Source organism: Triturus cristatus, chromosome 7 (assembly GCF_964204655.1).
Source record: "Triturus cristatus chromosome 7, aTriCri1.1, whole genome shotgun sequence".
Lineage (NCBI taxonomy): Eukaryota > Metazoa > Chordata > Amphibia > Caudata > Salamandridae > Triturus > Triturus cristatus.
This window is the reverse complement of record NC_140590.1, coordinates 1,772,131,607-1,772,152,659: the sequence shown is the minus strand read 5'-3', so window position 1 is coordinate 1,772,152,659 and position 21,053 is coordinate 1,772,131,607.

The window sequence follows — 21,053 nt, the reverse complement described above, 5'->3', positions numbered from 1 at the left end:
AAGAACAAGAACACGAACAAAGACGTATGAAAGATACAAAAATGAAAATGCTTGTTGCACAGTCAGTTCCAGCCAATGGTCATCAAAAGGGTGATTCCGCAGGTCCTACGAAAGGGACATGCAACTATTGTAAACAACAAGGTCATTATATACACGATTGTCCAGTCCTGAAACATAATATTGCTACAGGTAGAACCCAGGAGAGACCACGTCCACCTAGACAGGATCAGAATCAACAACAAATACCTCAGCATGCACAACCTAGGTTAGCTCCGCAACAACTAGCTCCGCAACAAGGAGCTCCACAACAGACCGTAGCACCACCACAAGCGCAGCCTATTGCTGCAACACAAGCAACGACACAACAAATGTATCAGTATGCACAAGCAGATTATCCCGATTATCAGCGATACTCATGAGATAGCCTAGAGAGGGAAGTTGGCTTACCCCTTATTGAGGTTCCTGTAGACCAAGAGGGACCTTATGTACATAGTGAACTATTAGGGACAGACAGAAAGTTTTTACTTGATACAGGGGCAAGCAGAACGACTATACGACGCAGTGAAGTTCCAGGGGCACCCCTCTCAGGCTCACAAAATATTTCCCTTGGATTCTCAGGAAAACCTATAATAAATGACGTAACACAACCTCTTCCACTTACGATTGGTCCATTGACACGTACTACAGATTTATTGCTTACTAAATCATGTCCAGAAAACTTGTTAGGTATAAAAACATTAAAAGCTCTAGGAGCTATAATATGTTGTTCTCCGGAAGGAGTACGACTATTTCTACGTGACTTCAAAGGTCACTACGTGTCCAGAGACATGGATCACCGACTGCAGAATTTACCTATACATTTATGGGCACAAGGCCCCACTGATGTTGGTTGCATGAACATTACACCATATCGAGTTACACTGAAAACAGGAATAGTACTACCACGAATACGACAATACAAGTTACCACCCGATGCTGTTGTGGCTTTACTGCAAATCATTGACGAGCTCATTGCACAAGGAGTGGTTGTCGAAACTGACTCCAATGTATGTAATTCTCCGATAATTCCGATTCTTAAAAGAACGGATCCAAACGCTCCACCAGTATATCGATTAGTTATTGATCTGCGCGAATTAAATAAATGTATTGTGCCACAATACCCCGTGGTCCCAGATATCTCTTCATTACTAACAGCTATTGACTCAGAAGCAACGTTCTTCACTGTAATTGATCTCAAGAATGCTTTCTTTAGCGTCCCAATAGATCCGGAAAGTCAATACTTGTTCGGGTTCAGTTTAAATGGACGAAGTTTTAAATTCACACGCGCACCTCAAGGATTTACAGAAAGCCCCAGCATCTATAGCCAAGCACTGAAACGAGAACTTGACAGTATCCACATGCCAGTTAACACTGCCTTGCTTCAATATGTCGATGATCTACTGATCACCGCTCGAAGCGAACCTGAATGTGAAAAAGCGTCACTGACGGTTTTGAAATTTCTGGCTGACAAGGGGCACAAGGTGTCCCCTTCTAAGCTGCAATTCTGTGTCCAGCGAGTTGTTTACCTTGGGCACTCGCTGTCCAAGGAGGGAAGGCAGCTTACATCCGACCGCATCCAGTTAATCGCTAACATGCCACCACCCAAGACACAAAAGGAGGTACGGGCTTTTATAGGCCTCACTTCATACTGTAGGCAGTGGATCCCTCAATATGCATTTCTAGCAAAACAACTCATCCAGTTAACAACACAGGAGACAGCCACATCGACTGTCCTCCCTTGGACTCCAGAACATACACATGCCTTTGAAAGCTTAAAGAAAGCTTTATGCCAAGCACCTGTTTTAGCAACACCATGTTACAGTAAACAGTTTACACTCTTTGTTACAGAACGCGAAGGTACTGCCCTGTCAGTACTCACTCAGGAACAAGCAGGATCACACAAACCATGTGCTTATTTCTCTAGTACATTAGATCCAGTAGCTCAGGCTCTTCCTGCGTGCCTGAAATCGGTGGCAGCAACAGCTTTAGCAATCAGACAAAGCGATGCCATAGTGTTAGGACACCAATTGACAGTACAAGTACCACACGCAGTAGAGGTTCTTTTGAACCGCACACAGACACAACACTTGACTATAGCGAGACTCACCGGTTACGAACTGACATTGTTTCAGCCACACATAGCAATCAGACGTTGCAATACGTTAAATCCTGCCACACTGTTACCAGTGAGCGGAACAGATCCATTGGCACATGATTGTGTCGAAGTCATTACTATCACGACGAAACCCAGACAAGACTTGACAGATATCCCTTTGTCAGATCCAGACTTGACATTGTATGTAGATGGGTCATGTATGAGAACAAGTACAGGAGAGTTAGTGGCCGCTTACGCAGTCACAACAGACACTGAAGTCATTGAAACAAATCGTATTAACATTTTGTCAGCTCAAGCAGCAGAGCTCATCGCTCTGACACAAGCCTGTATTCAAGCCAAAAATAAGAAAGTCAACATATATACAGATTCACGTTATGCATTCGGAGTCGTCCATGACTTCGGCGTGCTGTGGCGAGAGAGAGGTTATTTAACTTCTCACGGTGCCCACATCCAGCACGGACCCCTCATTCAAACCCTATTAGACGCGATTCATCTACCTACTGCAATATCGATTATGAAATGCAAAGCCCATACAAAAGTTACCGATATCATTTCTCAGGGTAATGACCTAGCTGACAGAACAGCTAAACAGACTTCTCAGAATCAGACTCTCACAACTGACATGACAAAGACAATAGTTCCGACACCAACACATTGCATGACAGTTAAGGATCCCGCCCTTGATGTAATTGACATACAGACACATGCTACACCAGAAGAAATAAAGAAATGGACTGAATTAGGAGGGATCCAAACAGATCAAGGATGGATGACGAAGGAAAAATCTATATGGTTTCTTCCCGACTCTATGGTCCAAGTCATCATTAACACAATACATAGTCCAGCGCACCTAGGAGAAAAAGCTATGCTAGACAGTATTCAACACATTTGGTTCAACAAACACTTGCGAGCCGCAGCTAAACAAAAGGTTCGTACCTGTATGATATGTTGTCAGTTTAATCCAGGTAAAAGCATCCCCGTAGAACAGGGTGGATTTCAAACTCCCGATCACGCTTTTGAAGTCCTCCAGATGGATTATATCCAGATGGAACGATGTCGAGGATTCAAATATGTTCTCGTAGTTGTTTGTGCTCTTTCCCGTTGGACAGAAGCATACCCGGTTTCAGATTACACTGCCCCGACTACTGCCAAACAGTTAGTTCGAGAATTCTTCCCACGGTACGGTTTACCACGTGTTGTCTACTCAGATAACGGCCAGCCGTTCTCATCCGAACTAATGAAACACGTTTCCCTTCTATTAGGCTATCAATGGAAATTTCACTGTGTCCGACATCCCGAGGCAGCAGGTCTTGTGGAACGTCATAATCAAACTCTGAAAATTAGATTGTCCAAAATATGTAGAGAAAAAGGAGTCGATTGGATAGTAGCCTTACCAGTTGCGCTCTTTTACATGAGAATGGTAGCACATTCTCGAACAGGGCTATCCCCGTATGAGGTGATCTTCGGTAGACCACCAAATATGTGGGGGACGCCTATACCTCGTAAAATCACAGACGTTGACTGTAATATGCTGACAGATTACCTGGCTTCCTTGATGTCTGCACTACAATCTTGTCGTTCACAGGTAGCCGCAGCTTTTCCCGATAATACTGAGGTGAAGCCCCATGACGTGGTTCCTGGCGACCTGGTTTTGGTCAGGAATTTCGACCGGAAGACCCAACTGGATCCTAGGTGGAAGTCGCCTCAGTTGGTTCTACTGACCACAAGGACTGCCGTGAAGATTGAAGGTCGCAAAGGGTGGTTGCACTCGAGTCATATCAAGAAATTTTATGGACTACCATCCAGTATAAATACTCAACCCTGTATTCCCTCAAAGACAGACTCAAAGCTCCCCTTGGTTGAATTAACCAAACCAGAACTTTATAAACTAAAATTGAGGTCTAGTAAGTCAGACAATTTGATTGTTTAAGTCCTCTCCAAGGTGAATCGGTTGAATTTGTCTCTGACATGTATCCTCTAGACCGGAATAGAGAAAGAAATCAGCGAATGCAGCTGAAAAAGCATGCGTATTGTAAATCGCTTCGTAGTCACTGCACAGTAACATTATTAATTTTGTTTTTTCTAAGTCTTCTGATTATTTTTTCCAGCATACTACTGCATATGTATTACCCTATTCTTAAACATGCTTACAATATAACTGCAGAACATTCTTTTAGCGAATTTCCTCCGCATGAGTTGTCATATAGATTTGCGCTGCGCAACAACACATTCATTAGTATGTTACATCATTCCCATCAGACCAGCAATGCCACAAATTGTTGGATATGTGGCCGACTCCCTCCCTATCAAAACTATAAGGGAGTTTTGCCCCTCTTTCCATATCCGTTCACACACAATGGCTCCTGTGGAGCATGGTTTAGTTTGATTAATTCCCTAGATTCAAATTCCGCAGTATATCAAGACAACTGGGTTTGGGGAAACCTGAACCTAGTTTTACTTAAGGTCTGCTACCCTAACAAGGAGGGACTTCCCAAAAGAACAGGAACTGATCTAGAAAATGAAGTATATGGATTAGGTAATTTTACACTTAACCTCATGATCCTGAACGTTGAATCCGAAGCTACACCAATCTTGCCCGCCATGTCAGTATTCCCAGTGAAAGGGGAATTATGTATAAGAAAGAATGGTTCCATACACATGGGCCACAGTAAATGCACCACTGTAATAAAATTCAGTGATCAAGGCAAGTCTACATTTAGAGCTTCCCATCATTCCTACTTCATATGTGGCCAGACCGCATATATATGTCTACCTCTAGATTGGGATGGTACCTGTTACATAGCATTCCTTCTGCCACCTGTTTTCCTAGCTCCTCCTGATTATCATAGAAATACCCATTTAGTACACAATAGACAACAGAGAGATCTCCCAATTGTCGATTACACTGAAACAGCATGGGAAAAATACACAGATTTCAATAAAGGATTCTTTCCCTATATAGGTACAGTCACTAATAGTAAGCTGATACGTAGATTAACCAGAACCCTTGAAGCAGTAGTAAACGAGACTATTTCCGCTTTAGGCAATTTAACAGAAGAGCAGTCTGCTATGCGGATTGTTGTGCTTCAAAATCGTCTTGTCCTTGACGTCATCCTGGCCGATAGGGGCGGAGCTTGTAGGGTCATCGGATCAAGTTGCTGCATTTTCATACCAGAAAATTCGCCGTCAGTATATAAAGCCATAACCCGCCTTCATAAGATTATAAGCCAGATACACCAGAGTCCAGGCACCTGGACTTGGTCCGGTTGGTTCTGGGGCGTGTTGTCAGCCTGGGGATGGAGAATCCTATCCTTCCTAGGTATTGGCTTTCTCATACTATTCAGTTGCTGCTTATGTCTACAATGTGGGCCAGCGATTTGTGGTCTGTGTGCCACCTCGTGTATCCCACATCCAAGTTTTCATTCAAGATCCCGGAACAAGAAAGAAGAACAAATGATGCTATATGAACAGATCGATGGATTAATGAAGATCGATATCTCCTAAGGGTCCGAAGGGGACAAGGAGGGAATGAGGAAATATGAATTTTGTGATCAGTTATGTCCCCTATCGTAGACCCCAACGGCTCCATGTGCATGCTATAAGTACATGTATGTTCCCTCCTGCTCCAGTTTTGAAGACGCAAATATATGTGCGTCCACAGTCAACATGTCCTCTTTCAGACCCGCCATGAATGAGTCAGATATTCCATTCCTAAGTATGAAAGGCCACCGACTTTATGTGGTTCACTTTCCACATTTCACAGATTCAGGCGAGTAGGCCCGAATTCTGTCATCAAGCCTTTTCCTGCCTTCTGCCTCTGAAAGCTCCAGTCCGAGCCAGCATCTGTGACCATGAACTTTGTCTTACTCCTTGCGCGGCTAACGGTGCCTGATCCAGCCTATCGCCTGCCAAAAACTGTATTTCACCTTCGAGATTATCTCCTTCGCTCCTCATCCGATGACTTCCTGTCTAGCAGTTTAGGTAAACATTCCTCCAGCTACCGTGCAAAGGGGCCAGGCCTCGCTGTCCTCATGCAAGTAATTCATAGCCCGTTACCATGGAATATTCCTACCCCCTCGCATCTAGTGTAGACACTTAGACGCTTGTACACGCACTAACAGTCAGTATAATCAGTATAGAATAAGATTCTATCCTAAGAGACCTTTCCTTTTGGATAACACAGTTCTTTAAACATAGGATATTAGAAATGATTTGGGATTAGGTTGACATAACCCCAGACTTCTGTCTCCACATGTAGAGCTAAATGTCAAGTCCCCTTCACTCTCTAGTTGCACGTCAATCACACGTCATGCGGCTGCGCGCGCATCTCTGCCAAATATTTCTGCTGACATTGCAGGATTCTTCTATGGATCCACCCACTTGTGACATCATGTTTAATGACGTATTTTAGTTACACCCATGTTTACGCCTCTATTAGTTACGTATGCACAGTTTTTCTGTATTATCAGCTGTCACGCCTCTTGCATCTGTTTCAATGTAATGCATTTTCTATAAAACTGCTTAACTGTCAATAATATATGCGCCCTTCCTTCCTGAACTTTCGTGGTGATGGAATAGAAGGCCCACAATTCGAATTGTCTTCCTTTTTATAGGAATAAAGCATTTTAAAACCTCTAATACCACGGATTTTGCCTCTTATATTTACTGAGTTATTCTTGATAGACTTTACCGCATAAAAAATAGTACCGGTAACGAAATATTTACCACACTTGCCAAAAAAAAGAGTAGTAAGTGTGCTTTCAAAATGGCAAAGAAATTTCGTTTTGTGACTAATGTGAAAACATGACTCTGTGTGTAAATAGGAATTACAGGCAGAGATTTATTGCGTATTGCTCTGGAGATTTTACATTTGCATTAGATGGAAAGGGGGAGCCATTTTTTTGTGCAGAAGCAAACTCTTAGCACACACCCAGCTGCTTATCCTGTGGAATCATGCACAGTATTCACAACCGAGTGGGGTTTGAGGTTTCAGTCAGTAATGCAAATACATTCAGCATCACTAAGGCTGGTTGCCCTTGCTGGAGTGTAGTCAGTCACCCAGGTTACACATGGTGCTGGTCTGAAAAAGCAGTTTGGACATGTGCTTTTTTAAGAATCTGAAAAGTGGATTCAAAATGTGTCAGTCTGTAAAAGTGTTTATCACTTGCCAAAAAAAAGAGTAGTAAGTGTGCTTTCAAATTGGCAAAGAAATTTCGTTTTGTGACTAATGTGAAAACATGACTCTGTGTGCAAATAGGAATTACAGGCAGAGATTTATTGCGTATTGCTCTGGAGATTTTACATTTGCATTAGATGGAAAGGGGGAGCCATTTTTTGGTGCAGAAGCAGACTCTTAGCACACACCCAGCTGCTTATCCTGTGGAATCATGCACAGTATTTACAACCGAGTGGGGTTTGAGGTTTCAGTCAGTAATGCAAATACATTCAGCATCACTAAGGCTGGTTGCCCTTGCTGGAGTGTAGTCAGTCACCCAGGTTACACATGGTGCTGGTCTGAAAAAGCAGTTTGGACATGTGCTTTTTTAAGAATCTGAAAAGTGGATTCAAAATGTGTCAGTCTGTAAAAGTGTTTATCACTTGCCAAAAAAAAGAGTAGTAAGTGTGCTTTCAAAATGGCAAAGAAATTTCGTTTTGTGACTAATATGAAAACATGACTCTGTGTGCAAATAGGAATTACAGGCAGAGATTTATTGCGTATTGCTCTGGTGATTTTACATTTGCATTAGATGGAAAGGGGGAGACATTTTTTTGTGCAGAAGCAGACTCTTAGCACACACCCAGCTGCTTATCCTGTGGAATCATGCACAGTATTCACAACCGAGTGGGGTTTGAGGTTGCACTTAGTAATGCAAATACATTCAGCATCACTAAGGCTGGTTGCCCTTGCTGGAGTGTAGTCAGTCACCCAGGTTACACATGTTGCTGGTCTCAAAAAGCTGTTTGGACATGTGCTGTTTTCAGAATCTAAAAAGTGGATTCAAAATGTGTCAGACTGTAAAAGTACTTATCACTTGCCAAAAAAAGAGTAGTAAGTGTGCCATTGGAAATTTATTCAAAAAAGATTTTTAAAATTACTATTTGGCCATGAGGAAAGGTAAACAATTCTATTGTGGACTTATTTAATTATTAATTAATCTTTCGGAAACCAAAATGTTACAGACAATCGGTGAGATCTGTACAATTTAAACTTTAGAATTTTATTGGATTACCATTGGAAATTTAATCAAAAAAGAATTTTAAAATTACTATTTGGCCTAAAGGAAATGGAACCAGATGTATTGTGGAGTTATTTGAGATATATTTTTGTGATTATACTTCTGAAACAAAAATGTCAGACGGTATTTTAAAGAAATAAGTATTGATATTAGATGATATTTTTTAAGAATATTATGCATTTCTATAAAGTTATGTTTATGCAAAAAGAGATTGTGGGCTTTTTTAAAACAATCTTTGAGATTGTTATTTTTTTTTGCCCGCTGTTAAATGATGAATGCAATTGCTTTCACAATTTATAGTGAAATGCAATATATTCTGAAAACAGCAAAAAAAAGGCAAAACATTTTTGGGGAAAATATGTAAATATGTGTACTGTATTATAAAATGTTTTATTAAATATTAATACTTTTTTCTTTTTTTTCAGATTGAGATAGAACATTTTCGAAAACTTGAACCATTTTTAAAGCAATTAAAATTAAATTTAAATTAATAAATAATTTTTTGAGTGGGTATGGTAAGTCAAAAATTTCATGGTCCCTTTTTTCCACTTCTCCACAATCACATTTTCAGTTTTTCATTGTAGTCTCTCAAGGACCTTGTAATGTGATAATTGATTTTTAGTGTTTTTTAAAAAAAAAAAAAAAATTACGCGTACGGTAAAAAAAAAAATTAAAAAAAGTTTTAAAAAATATATAAAAAAAAGTTAAAAGGTAAGGTTGGCTCTTAAAAGAGCCGTTGTATTCATGCAGGGACAGAGGAAAGAAAGAGTGGGAACATTAGTCTCTACGACAAATGTGCTGATCTATTAAATTGTTCACTAGGGCAACACTGCTCTCCCTATGACAAATTAGATCATGACAAGTGGCGCACCAAACTAAAACCCTCGAAAACCGATGGTTGATTTCCAGAGGACGAGAAAAAGGAGATGCTCCCCCCACAGATGAAGGGCTCAGCTGACCTGCCGAAGATGGACTCGGCACTGCAGATGATGGACCAGGCTGAGCTGCTGTGGATGTGCTTGGTTGACTTACTGAAGGGTTACCTTCAGTATGTCGAGCAAATGTCCTACCGTGTACATCTTGAAGGTGTCTCAACATGGTGTGATTCCCGAAGGAATACTTCTTGTTGGGATTCCCTCTTGAAAGTACACGGCCACAAAGCTTACAAGTCACTAAGGGTGCATTTACCTTTTTCTTGCCCTCTGGAAAAGAAAAATACTCCCATATGAAAGAGCTCTTTTGTTTCCTCCTTCTCTGCCTCAAGGTAGTGCTGCTAGCCTCACTCTCAGAAGAGTTCTGCTGTTCTGCCATCGTATCACAAAGACAACTCAGCTCCTTCTCCTAAGGGATCACAAGCAGAAATGAGGGGAATGGGTGTGGTGTAGGAGAGTTCTAGAACTGAAAGTAGTTTCAACCAATCAAAAGTTGTGTTTCATGATCACATGACCCACCGTGCGCGTACAATACGCTTACGGAGCGCTTACGGTGCGCTTACGGTAAAAGTAAGCATGCGCGTAAAAAAGACACGCGCACGCGCGCATGCGCAAAACAGGCACGCCCCTTCACTTCCGCGTAACAAGCGCGTGCAGCGTACGCGTTACGCGCTGCGCGCGCGTGACGTACGTTTACGCAAATTGCGTAAATGAACGCAAACAGCGTAGAAATCTAACGTTATGAAAGCAAGACGTGTGCTTACCGTACGCGCACGTTAAAAAAAAATTTTTTTTAAAAAAAGAGAAAAAAAAACCAATATGTTATACTAATAAATCTTACCTGTTTATTTTATAAAAATGGTAAAAAAAAACATATTGTAGAATTTTTAAAATTTAACCATAGTCTTTAAAAAAGGATAGAAAATTAAAATAAAAATATGTAAAAAAAAAATGAAAAAAAAATAAAAAAAAATAAATAAAAAAATTAGCATTTAAAAAACCTTGCAAATTCACTGAAAAAACCATGGGTTTCACACACGTTATAGTTAGGAATTAGCATTTAAAAAACCTTGCAAATTCACTGAAAAAACCATGGGTTTCACACACGTTATAGTTAGGAATTAGCATTTAAAAAACCTTAGAAATTCAATGAAAAAACCAAAGGTTTCACACATGTTATAGTTAGCTGGACATTTCACTCGTAAAAAACCAATGAAATTTCCCCGTTATAGTTAGTTCAGATAACTATAACTCGCGCGCCCGCAATGCACTACTGATGACGTCACATATTACATCACTCATGACATGGTCACTGACATCACTCATGACATCACTGATGACATCTCAAATGACATCACTGATGACATCACTGATGACATCATCCTTGTGATAGAGTGGCAGACCTCCTCTTCCCCTAATATAACTTTTGATACACACATTCAAAAATAGAAACTAAAATTTTCAAAACAATGGACATACCAATATCAGTTACAACAACCTATTCAGTAATTCTAAGAACCACATACACATCCACTCATTCACCAACAGTCCTATACAGTCACTCATACATGCACTCACTCATCATATGTACTCATACACCTATACATCCTGTTACACAATGCCACTCATCCATAGAGTTACTCACACATAGTCACTCATGCTAATAAAGAAACAAACATACATTTATTAGCTTATACAGTTATACACACACCACCACACTTACTTCTACGGAAACTTACACATAGTTAGTCTAAAAAACAATCACTTATAGAAACACATACTTATTCATACAGGAACTCTTTCAATCTCTCACTCTCACATATACTCACTTATATACACCAATAGTCACATATACTAGTTTAATAGATATGTAGTTACTCATAAAGACACTATTGAGACAGTCATTCACTCACTAACACACCCATACACACACTCATCCACCCATACAGTCTTGCACACATGTTGTCTTCAACACATACAAAGAGTGAATCACTCATTCATGCACCTATGCACTACATAATACCCCCCACCGAACCATACAGACACTCAGACTGATACTTAAAAAAAGAACTAATAACCTATATAGATACCCATGAAGCTACTCACCAACCCATGCAGCCACTTATACACAAAGTGAGAGACTGATACAGATATTTTCATATTTAAACATTAGGATTAGGCCAAGACATCAACAAAATACGGAAAAATAGGGAGACTTTCTGGATCTTCCATTGTGACACAGTTCGCAGGGGCCTCAATGAGGAGATAATTTGGATCATTACATAATAACATGTTTCCGTATACTAAATTACTATTAAGCTTAGGTACCTTTATATCATCATAGATAAGCATCACACATGTCCAACACCTCCACATCCTAGAAGATTATAGCACTACAGCTATAAAGAATACCATTCTCTCTCACCATCATAGGTTTTTTGAAAATTTAAAAATAGGACCGTAATTGATCTCATAGGAAAATTATCATGACTCTCACATCACTCAAATACGGCGTTGTTTGTGCTATACACAACGATTTCCTAAATTCATGGCAATTGTCTCCCTCCAGCTATATTAACTCCAGCATGCGATACTATCTCGCAATTTCATTCATCCATGCTCGATTGCCGTATTTAGCCCTTTAGTTTATACACGACAACCACTCAATAACAATCCTATTGGAACGAACGGCTATTTTATGGCAAATACTATCAGACTGTAATCATTCCCTTTACGTGAAAAATTGAGAAACACAGTGCACGCTTTGTAGAGCCAAAGGTGTATTCCATCTAATATATTAAACCACTACCCCTCTTAAAGATGGCGCCACAGTATATTATGACTCTCACACCACTCAAATATGGCGTCGTTTGTGCTAAACACAACGAGTACCTAAATTCATGGCATTTGTCTCCCTCTAGCTATATTAAGTCCAGTATGCGATACTATCCCGCAACTTCATTTATCTATGCTCGACTGTCAGATCTAGCACTTCTGTTTACACTCGGCAAATACTCTATAACAATCCTATTGGAACGTACGGCTAATTTATGCCAAATACTATCAGACTGTAATCAGTTCCTTTACGTGAAAGATTGAGTAACACAGTGCACGCGTTGTAGAACTATAGGTTTATTCCATCTAATATATTAAACCATTACTCTTCTCAAAGATGGCGCCACAGTAAATAAATGTAGATTAACTTCAAACTTCGCTTATGAGATCGTAATCTCGTGAGTGTTCTATCGTGTTTAAGCACGCCCTCTCTTCACTTCCGCCTTTCGTCTGATCGGCAAAGAGGCTTTCCGGCGCACAGAGGTATGTTTTTCTCCAACTGGCTCCTTTGTAGAATTACCCCGGCTATCTTTAGAGTTTGTTACCACTGTATGTGCATTTTTTAAGCAAAACGACGAGTCAAACAGTTTTGTGCCTTCTTTTGCATATTCCAACTAGTGAGACTACCCCACCATCTAAAGTCTCCCTATTACGAGAGAGATGCCCATAGCACTGGTGTTAAGGTTTACTAAAAGGGTCTTTAGTATCTCTTTAGCATCTTTCTTGCATTGTGTGAATAATGTATGAGTAAAATATGACACAACTAGAATTGTGGCAGTTGGAGCCTACCATTCTGCGTAGTTAAGTAATCTATCAAAGCAAACTGGATAGCTACATATTGAACTATTCCCCCTTGCATTTTTAAGGGTTTATACATATGTTTTTCTGTTTTGTCTCACTACAGAGATGTGTCGGGACTGATGCATTTTAGATGAATGGTATTTAACACAGATATATATTGAGAGGCTTGGTGACAAGATATTTGCCTGACATGATTCGCAAACACCAACTTTTGCATATATAAGGTATACAATTTACCGGCATTCCAACGATCTTTGTAATTGATTTATCTGACTAGGTTTGATAATGAGCCTACTTGTATTCACAGGATTGCCGCAATTGTTTTTACAAAAACTTGGAGACTATCACACTAATCGTGGATTGAAAATATATCTCCTTATTTTAACTCGTTGAGGTAGTATGGCACCGCTATTACATTCAGCCATTTGCATTACTTCTCCGGAGTGGGTTATATAAAGCAAAACCTTTTCTTTTGCAGAAAGATTCTATACTCTTTGCACCGTGACAGAGACGTTCTGTTTAGGGCGTCATTTGTGTCTGGCCCTACAATCTACAAGGTAGCTATTATTAGATGTGTCTCTTGAGGCTGCATGCTCCACTTGGGCACCTTATATCTGGAGTCTTCTAATAGGCACGTAAAACTTTTCGGACTTTACCCTCACAAAACCAATGGGCCCAACATGAGAAAAACTACTTCTTGTATCTCTCACATAAGTGCATGACCTCTTTCAGCTATTTTCTCTACATTTTTGAAGCAGGATGAGCATGCTTATAAACTAATAGGAAGTAATCTCCGTATAAAGTATCCACATCCCCCTCCGCTTTGCCAATGTCATGTTTCTGTTTATTTCACAGACACCCAGACATCATCCATGTTTTACTTCATTTTCTAAAAACTCAGCAGTTTGGTCCTGAAGAAGGTGGTTCTTTCCACTGAAACGCGCGTTGACCGCGACATTGTTTCCCACACGACTGCAACATTACTTTTGGACACAGAGAAAATTGATAATCTCTCTACTCTGTTTGTCTGAGAATTCTGACCAATCCAAGAGTTTTATCTCTCACTTTCTTATATATCTTCTTCTCAACTCACTTTCTTTGTGTGAATGCAAGTATGAGTGACAAGTTATTGTTTATTGCATATATTACTAATGTCTAGGATGATGTTTTCTCTCTTTTTTATATTAAATGTGCAATGTGTCTGTATCAAAATTCATAAATGTAAAAATGTTTTTTTCGTTTTCCTAAATTATGTGTAAATTGCAAAACACACAAAAAAAGATATAAATTAAAGAAATGTTTGTTATTTAAAAATGAAAAATGTCTTATATGGTTTTTATATAAATGTAATATAATTTATGTATGACATTTCAGATTTGGGGATACAGAATCTAAATAGATCAAAGTAAAAGTATATAGGCCAGCTAAGAGGTTTCTACTTTATTTCAGTTAGCTTGCTGCCCCATCCCCTTCCTCCCTATCCTCTGTTGTGTGAATCCATGGACTAGCCTCCTCCCTCCTGCCATGCATGGTCTGATGTGCTGCCACTGCCCTCAATTTAGTATGATGTACCAGTCCACTCCTCCTGCCCTCCATTGCCCAATTCTATGCCCCATCATTGACCTCCTGCTTAAACTTTGTGCTTAGCTTGCTGCCCCTATTCTCCTTCCCCCTGCCCTCCGATGTCTTTGTGCATGCCCCTGCTCCATCCTTTTTGCCCACCATGTCCCATGGACCTGCCACTCCTATCTACTCTGAGTGTTCTGTTGAGCTGCCACTCCCCTCCCACCTGCCTAGCATTGTCAGATGACTGTAACCTGTCCCTGCCACCTCCACCCTGCCTGTCCACATGCCATGCCCCTATCCTCTTCCTCCTGTCCTACATGGTCCATTGTACTGCCACACCCTTCTGCCCTCCCTGGTCTGTTGTGCTGCAACTGCTCCTCCTGCCTGCCCTGTGTGGTCTGTTGTGAGGTCCCTTCCCCTGAACTTTCTTGTCTGTGCACAGGTCCTGACCCTCCCTTCTATCCTCCATCGTCCTTTGTGCATGCCCCTCCATCCTCCTTCTTGCCCATCATAGCCATTGTGCTGCCACTAACCCTCCCACTTGCCATGCATGGTCTTCTGTGCTGCCATGGCCCCTCCCACCTTCCCTGTGTGGTCATTTAGCTGCCCCTGACCCCCTCCCACCTTCCCTCCATGGTCTGTGTGTATGCCATCACAGTCTCACTGTTGCTCTTCATGGTGTGTCTTGCTTCTAGTGCCCATCCTGCCTGACCTCCATGGCTATCTTGCTGCTCCTGCCCTGCCCCCTTGCCCCCAGCCCTACTCCCTCCCTCCTGGCTTGTCTGTTCCATTGTAATGCCCCTGATCCGTCCCTCCTGCCCTTTATGGTCTGTTATGCTGCAGCTTTCTCTCCTGTCTGTCCATTATGGTCAGCTAGCTACCATTGCCTCTTGCCCCTCTGTTCTCTGTTGTCCATGTGCATGGTCCTGTCCCCTCCCTCTTGCTTTCTATGGATTGTTGTGCTGCACTCCCGTCCTGCATGCCCTGTGTGGTGTATTGTGCTGCTGCAAACCCTGATGCCTGCCCTGCAGGGTCAGTTTGGTGCACCTCTCCATGTCCCTCCTGTCCTCTGTTATCCAAGTCCATGTCCCTATCCCATTTCCTTCCATGATCCAATGTACCATACTTGCGAACATTTTGAACTTGGTAAGAGGGAGATTTTGAAAAAAAACTGGGGTATTGATTTTCCCCTTTGAGTTACATTGAAAAAGAGGATATTGTAGACAGGAGACAGATCAAATAAAGCCCATTTGAGCTTAAAAACATTGGACGTTTCCTGGCTGAATCGGGTCTGTTGGCATGTATGGTTGTACTACCATTGCCTCTTCCTTCTGCCCACAATGGTCTATTACATTGCCACAGCCTTGAAGGAGGGTAGATTTTGTATCACAGGGGGCCCCTGGCCCGTTCTGTCCACACCTGAAGTATGAGACCCTTGTCCTTGCCCTGCCAGCTGCATTTGTAGGCCATATTAAATTGACCAGCGGGTCCTGTGTTGCTATATAATTATCCTGAGACATCCTTACCACTCAGCCAGCATAAAACCCCTGTGTAGGCCCTTCTGTTCAATATGTAGGCCTCTTTGTTAAATTGACCATAGCTCTGCAATTTTAGTGTATAGCAGTCTGAAGGCAGGTCTGCGAGGCCTTCTGATCCAAACTAGTAGCCCCCACCCTACCCGAGTGCTCCGTGCTCGGTATCAAAGTTCAACATCCCCCTGAAGCTGTCGACATACAGTAGGCTGCATCATGGACTGGTACTTGCTTCCTGGGCAGGTTTCCCGCTTTTAAGGAAGTGGCAACCGCAGAGCGTCAAGTTAGGAGAACTGAGGAGATTTTATACATGAATATATTGAATTCCCGTACAATACCCATTATTTTCTGCTTGCTCTATGGAACTTACGATAAGCGATTGGCCTGAGAGACTGACCTTTTCACCCAGTCCATTGTCAGCATTAAGTGGGTAAATGACGAAATGTCTGGTAAAATCTGCAGACGAAGCTTTTGGGTAGCATACGTAGGTAGATGTAGCGTGCAAAGGAGCCCACAAAATGATATAAAAAGGGAGCACCCACAGATATCGACGGACTACCTCGCCGTCTGTATGTAGGTTAACAGGCAGTGCAGGTTTTCCCCAAGAGCTGGGAGCTCTTGTCTTCCTTTGCTTAAAATATCTTGCTCTGCTTTGCTTGAAGTATCTTATTCTATTTTACCTATATGAAATGTCATGTTATGTTTAACCATTGTTCTCTTTACTTTTGCATTTAAAAGATTTTGTATTGTAATTGCAGGAATGCTTGCTCTAAGAGTAAACGTGAGTGTTCCAAGGTAACATTTTCCTTGGTGTAACTTGTTTCCCATGATGCATTTATAGATGTGTTTTCTCTCTCTCTCTGTCAGTACATTAATTGAGATACAGAGAATATTATGACAGCTGTATGATTATCTGGATTCTGTATTTTGTACTTTATGTCTCTATTCTGCGGTTTCTTTGAAGTTGCATCTTCTCATTAAACTGCCATTGTATTCTGCCTCCAATTCCATGTCTCATATGTCTGTTTTCTTCATTTTTGGAGCAAGCGTTCCTAGGCACCCCGGCTCAAATTAAGGTGCCCCTTTTGTCCCTGACTCACTCTCCTGCTCAGTTCTGTGGTGGCTCCCGGGGATCTGGGGACCGCCCCTAGCTTCCTTGACCCGTAATAGATCTTCCCTCCAACAGCCTCTCTTGCAAGTCCTGTATTGTTGGTTTGTTGCCCCTGCCCCCCTTTCCACTGCCCTCCATAGTCTGTTGTGCTTCCACGGCCCTTCCTGCCTGCTCAGTGTGGTTAAATTGTTGCCTTTGCACCCTCCTACCTGCCTTCAATTTTCAGAGTCCGTGCCCCTGGCCTCTGCCTCTCAACAGTATCCTAATGAACAACTAGATTGCTAACATTCTATATTTATTACAAAAGTGTGGAATGCCTGACATCATCTTGATGTAATCAAAACTGTAATACCTAGAGCATTTCCTTTAGAAATTACATATATGAGAGGGTCTTATTGGCATCAAAATTATGGTCAGTGCTCTAAAAGACTAAAATAAGGACATATTTTCTGAGTTTTCAAATAGCGACAAAGCACTTTTAAATTATTTGTTATCTTTATGTTTTTTTATCCAGTTGACCACTTGATTAAATGTTGCACTTAGGGGAGAGGATGTGGTGTTACTTCCAGAACTGCAGACTTTGCAACTGGGGAACCAGGTTGAAGTTTCTGCTTCAGCTCGACATTCTGTGATTCTGGTCAAATCACTTAGTCTCCCCATGTCTACAACCAAAATGAATTTGTTCTTGTGTGATGTAACCAATGCTCATGTAAAGCACTCCAATACCTGACAAGTCTGCACTATATAACACTGCAAAAACACAAAATAATAAGTGTTTTGCACACTTCTGTCATTGGGCTATATTTGGGCTACATCTGGGTGATTTTGGGCTACATTTGGGCTCTTTTGTCTCCGGTGGCCATCTTGGGAGATTTATTTGTTATGAAGTTTCCTAATTTCCTCATGTACTGCAGTCTCCTCAGTAGGAAATGCTTTCAGTTTTTTACTTTGATTCCATCATGAAGGTATTCAGATATGTCACACATTTGCCATAAATTCTGAATGTTAGCACTCTATTTGCTCATTAGATCACTGTAGTAAAACTACTGCACCATGGAAGTCTGCTCCTGGTATTAAAAGTGCATGTTTCAGTCTGCATGTCAGAATTTTTTAATGAAATAGAAGAGGATTTGAGAAGTCACTCAAAATGTGCCCTCATTTTCTTTCTTCAGCATTAATCATAATTTCTATGGCAAAATGAACCTCCTCATTGTGTTAAATTAAATGTTTTAAGTGTTACCAGTTTATTCCAATCAAGATGGCTTCAGGTGTGCCATACTTTTGTCATAATGAAGACAGTAAGCGCTCTAGTTGTTTTTAAGAACATTCTGGGACATTCTGTCATTGGGCTATACTTGGGCTACATCTGGGTGATATTTGGGCTACATTTGGGCTCTTTTGTCTCTGGTGGCCATCTTGGGAGACTTATTTGTTATGAAGTTTCCTAATTTCCTCATTTACTGCAGTCTCCTCAGTAGGAAATACTTTCAGTTTTTTACTTTGATTCCATCAAGAAGGCATTCAGATGTGTCACACATTTGCCATAAATTCAGAATGTTAGCACTCTTTTTGCTCATTAGATCACTGTAGTAAAGCTACTGCTCACCAGGGAAAACTGCTGCTGGTATTGAAAGTGCATGTTTCAGTCTGCATGTCAGAATTTTTTAATGAAATAGAAGAGGATTTGAGAAGTCACTCAAAATGTGCCCTAATTTTTCTTTCTGCAGCACTAATCATACTTTTTATGGAAAAATGAACCCCCTCATTTTGTTCCTTTTTAAATTAAATGTTTTAAGAGTTACCACTTTAATCCAAGCAAGATGGCTTCAGGTGTGCCATACGTTTATCATAAGTAGGACTGTTAGCGCTCTAGTAGTTCTTTGGAACACTCTGGGAAGCTGCAGTAGAACACAAAGGAATCAACTGACAGTCTCTGCCCTTGTTGGATGTACATGTTTTACTGAGAATGTCAGACTTCATTCTCACATGACTGAGAAAGATAATGTGAATTTACAGAAAATAAGCTCTCAGTTTAGCCTATAGATCACCTTCCAAACCTCTGTGGTAAAAGCATGAGAAAATATTTTTCTCTCAATCATGATATCCCAGCAGAAGGCTTTTTCACATGGTGAAATCACCTTAGAACATACCACAATTCCTAAAATGAGTATGGTACCATCAACAAATGATTTATAATGTAACTAAAGTCTTAAAACCTTCTATTAACTGCAATGCTTTTTAATGAGGTGCTATCATGTATATTGGTCCCAAGATGGCTGCCAACACTTCTTGGATGAAGTGCTGACAGCCAATCAGATCTCAGGATGAGATGTGTGGTTAGGCTCCGCCCACATATATATATGCTTTTAAATGCTATTTTCTCAGGAAATACTGAACAGATTTACACCAGACCTGCAAAAGGCACTTCCTTGACCTTATGGCTACCTCTCTGCCAAATTTCAAGTAATTCTGTTCAGCCGTTCGGGCTGTAGCTGTGTCTAAAGGTCCTATGGAAAAATGCATGGGGAAAACGCGTTTTGGGACCCCCCTTTTTTCTCAGCCCCTGCTTGACGAATCCCCCCGAGACTTTCAGGGTAGGAGCGGAGCGTAGCGCCCCACCTATTTTGAAAATTTCGCGAGGATTCGTCGACCGGCGCCAAAGTTATTCCAAATAGAATGTTGCGGATTTCCTATGGAAACAGGGTCCTAACTATAACTACCTACTGGCGACCGCCAGTAGGTAATATATATATATATACGTTTGGTGTCTGCTCCATGTGAATCCACTCCTGGGTTTGCGCCTCTCCCAGTGCTCACACACCAGGGATGCCCTACCAATCAGAGCGAGGCATCCTGTTCAAAGAGAGGGCGGGAGAAGCACTGTCTATTTCCTTGGCGGCATCTGAAGAAGTTTTATCCAAAACGAAATGCGTCATGCCAAACGCCAAATAAAAGAGGAATTTTTACATTTTACCTGGAATCCTGCGTGTGCTCATTTCCTCTGCATGCTGGGGAAGAGTGGAGTCGATATATATATATCTGACATTGGTCTAAAATGGTTTATTAGTACCTAAATTGCATTAAAAAAAAGGCACAATACAACGGAAATATCAGTCCTCTCATTGGCCGAAATTCAACCAATCAGGCAACACATTTGTTTAAAAGGTCTCTCGCTGTGTCGAAAAATATGGCTTTTAACGCACTGATGAAGGCGAATGCTGAAACGCGTATGCGAACATTAAAAGCCTAAAAGCCTCTTTGTGATACCTCATGAGTGCACCTCCTCTGTCCGTAGTTGTTGTGAAACAAAACAGGTCTCCACCCCCTGTAAACTTGGATGCACCCGCCGCATGTTCGGCAGCTCTGGTGGAAACAACGCTGGAATCTAATTGGGCTGCCAGAATCGCCGCCATAAGGCCCTGCCGATCAACAAGGTCGTGACTTATTCAAAGCCAGGAGTGTCTCGCCATACGACGGACACCCGCAGTAAGCCAATAGCTAAGATCCAGCGGCAGGCGAGAGGCGATGTGACACAGCGAGAGTGAGAATGACCCTACAAAAGAATTCTGTGGTAGGACATCAGTGATATAAGCCGAGACATTGTTTATAATTATCTGACATTGGTCTAAAATGGTTTATTAGTACCTAAATTGCATTAAAAAAAACGGCACAATACAATGGAAATATCAGTCCTCTCATTGGCCGAAATTCAACCAATCAGGCAACACATTTGTTTAAAAGGTCTCTCGCTGTGTCGAAAAATATGGCTTTTAACGCACTGATGAAGGCGAATGCTGAAACGCGTATGCGAACATTAAAAGCCTCTTTGCAATACCTTGTGAGTGCACCTCCTCTGTCCGTAGTTGTTGTGAAACAAAACAGGTC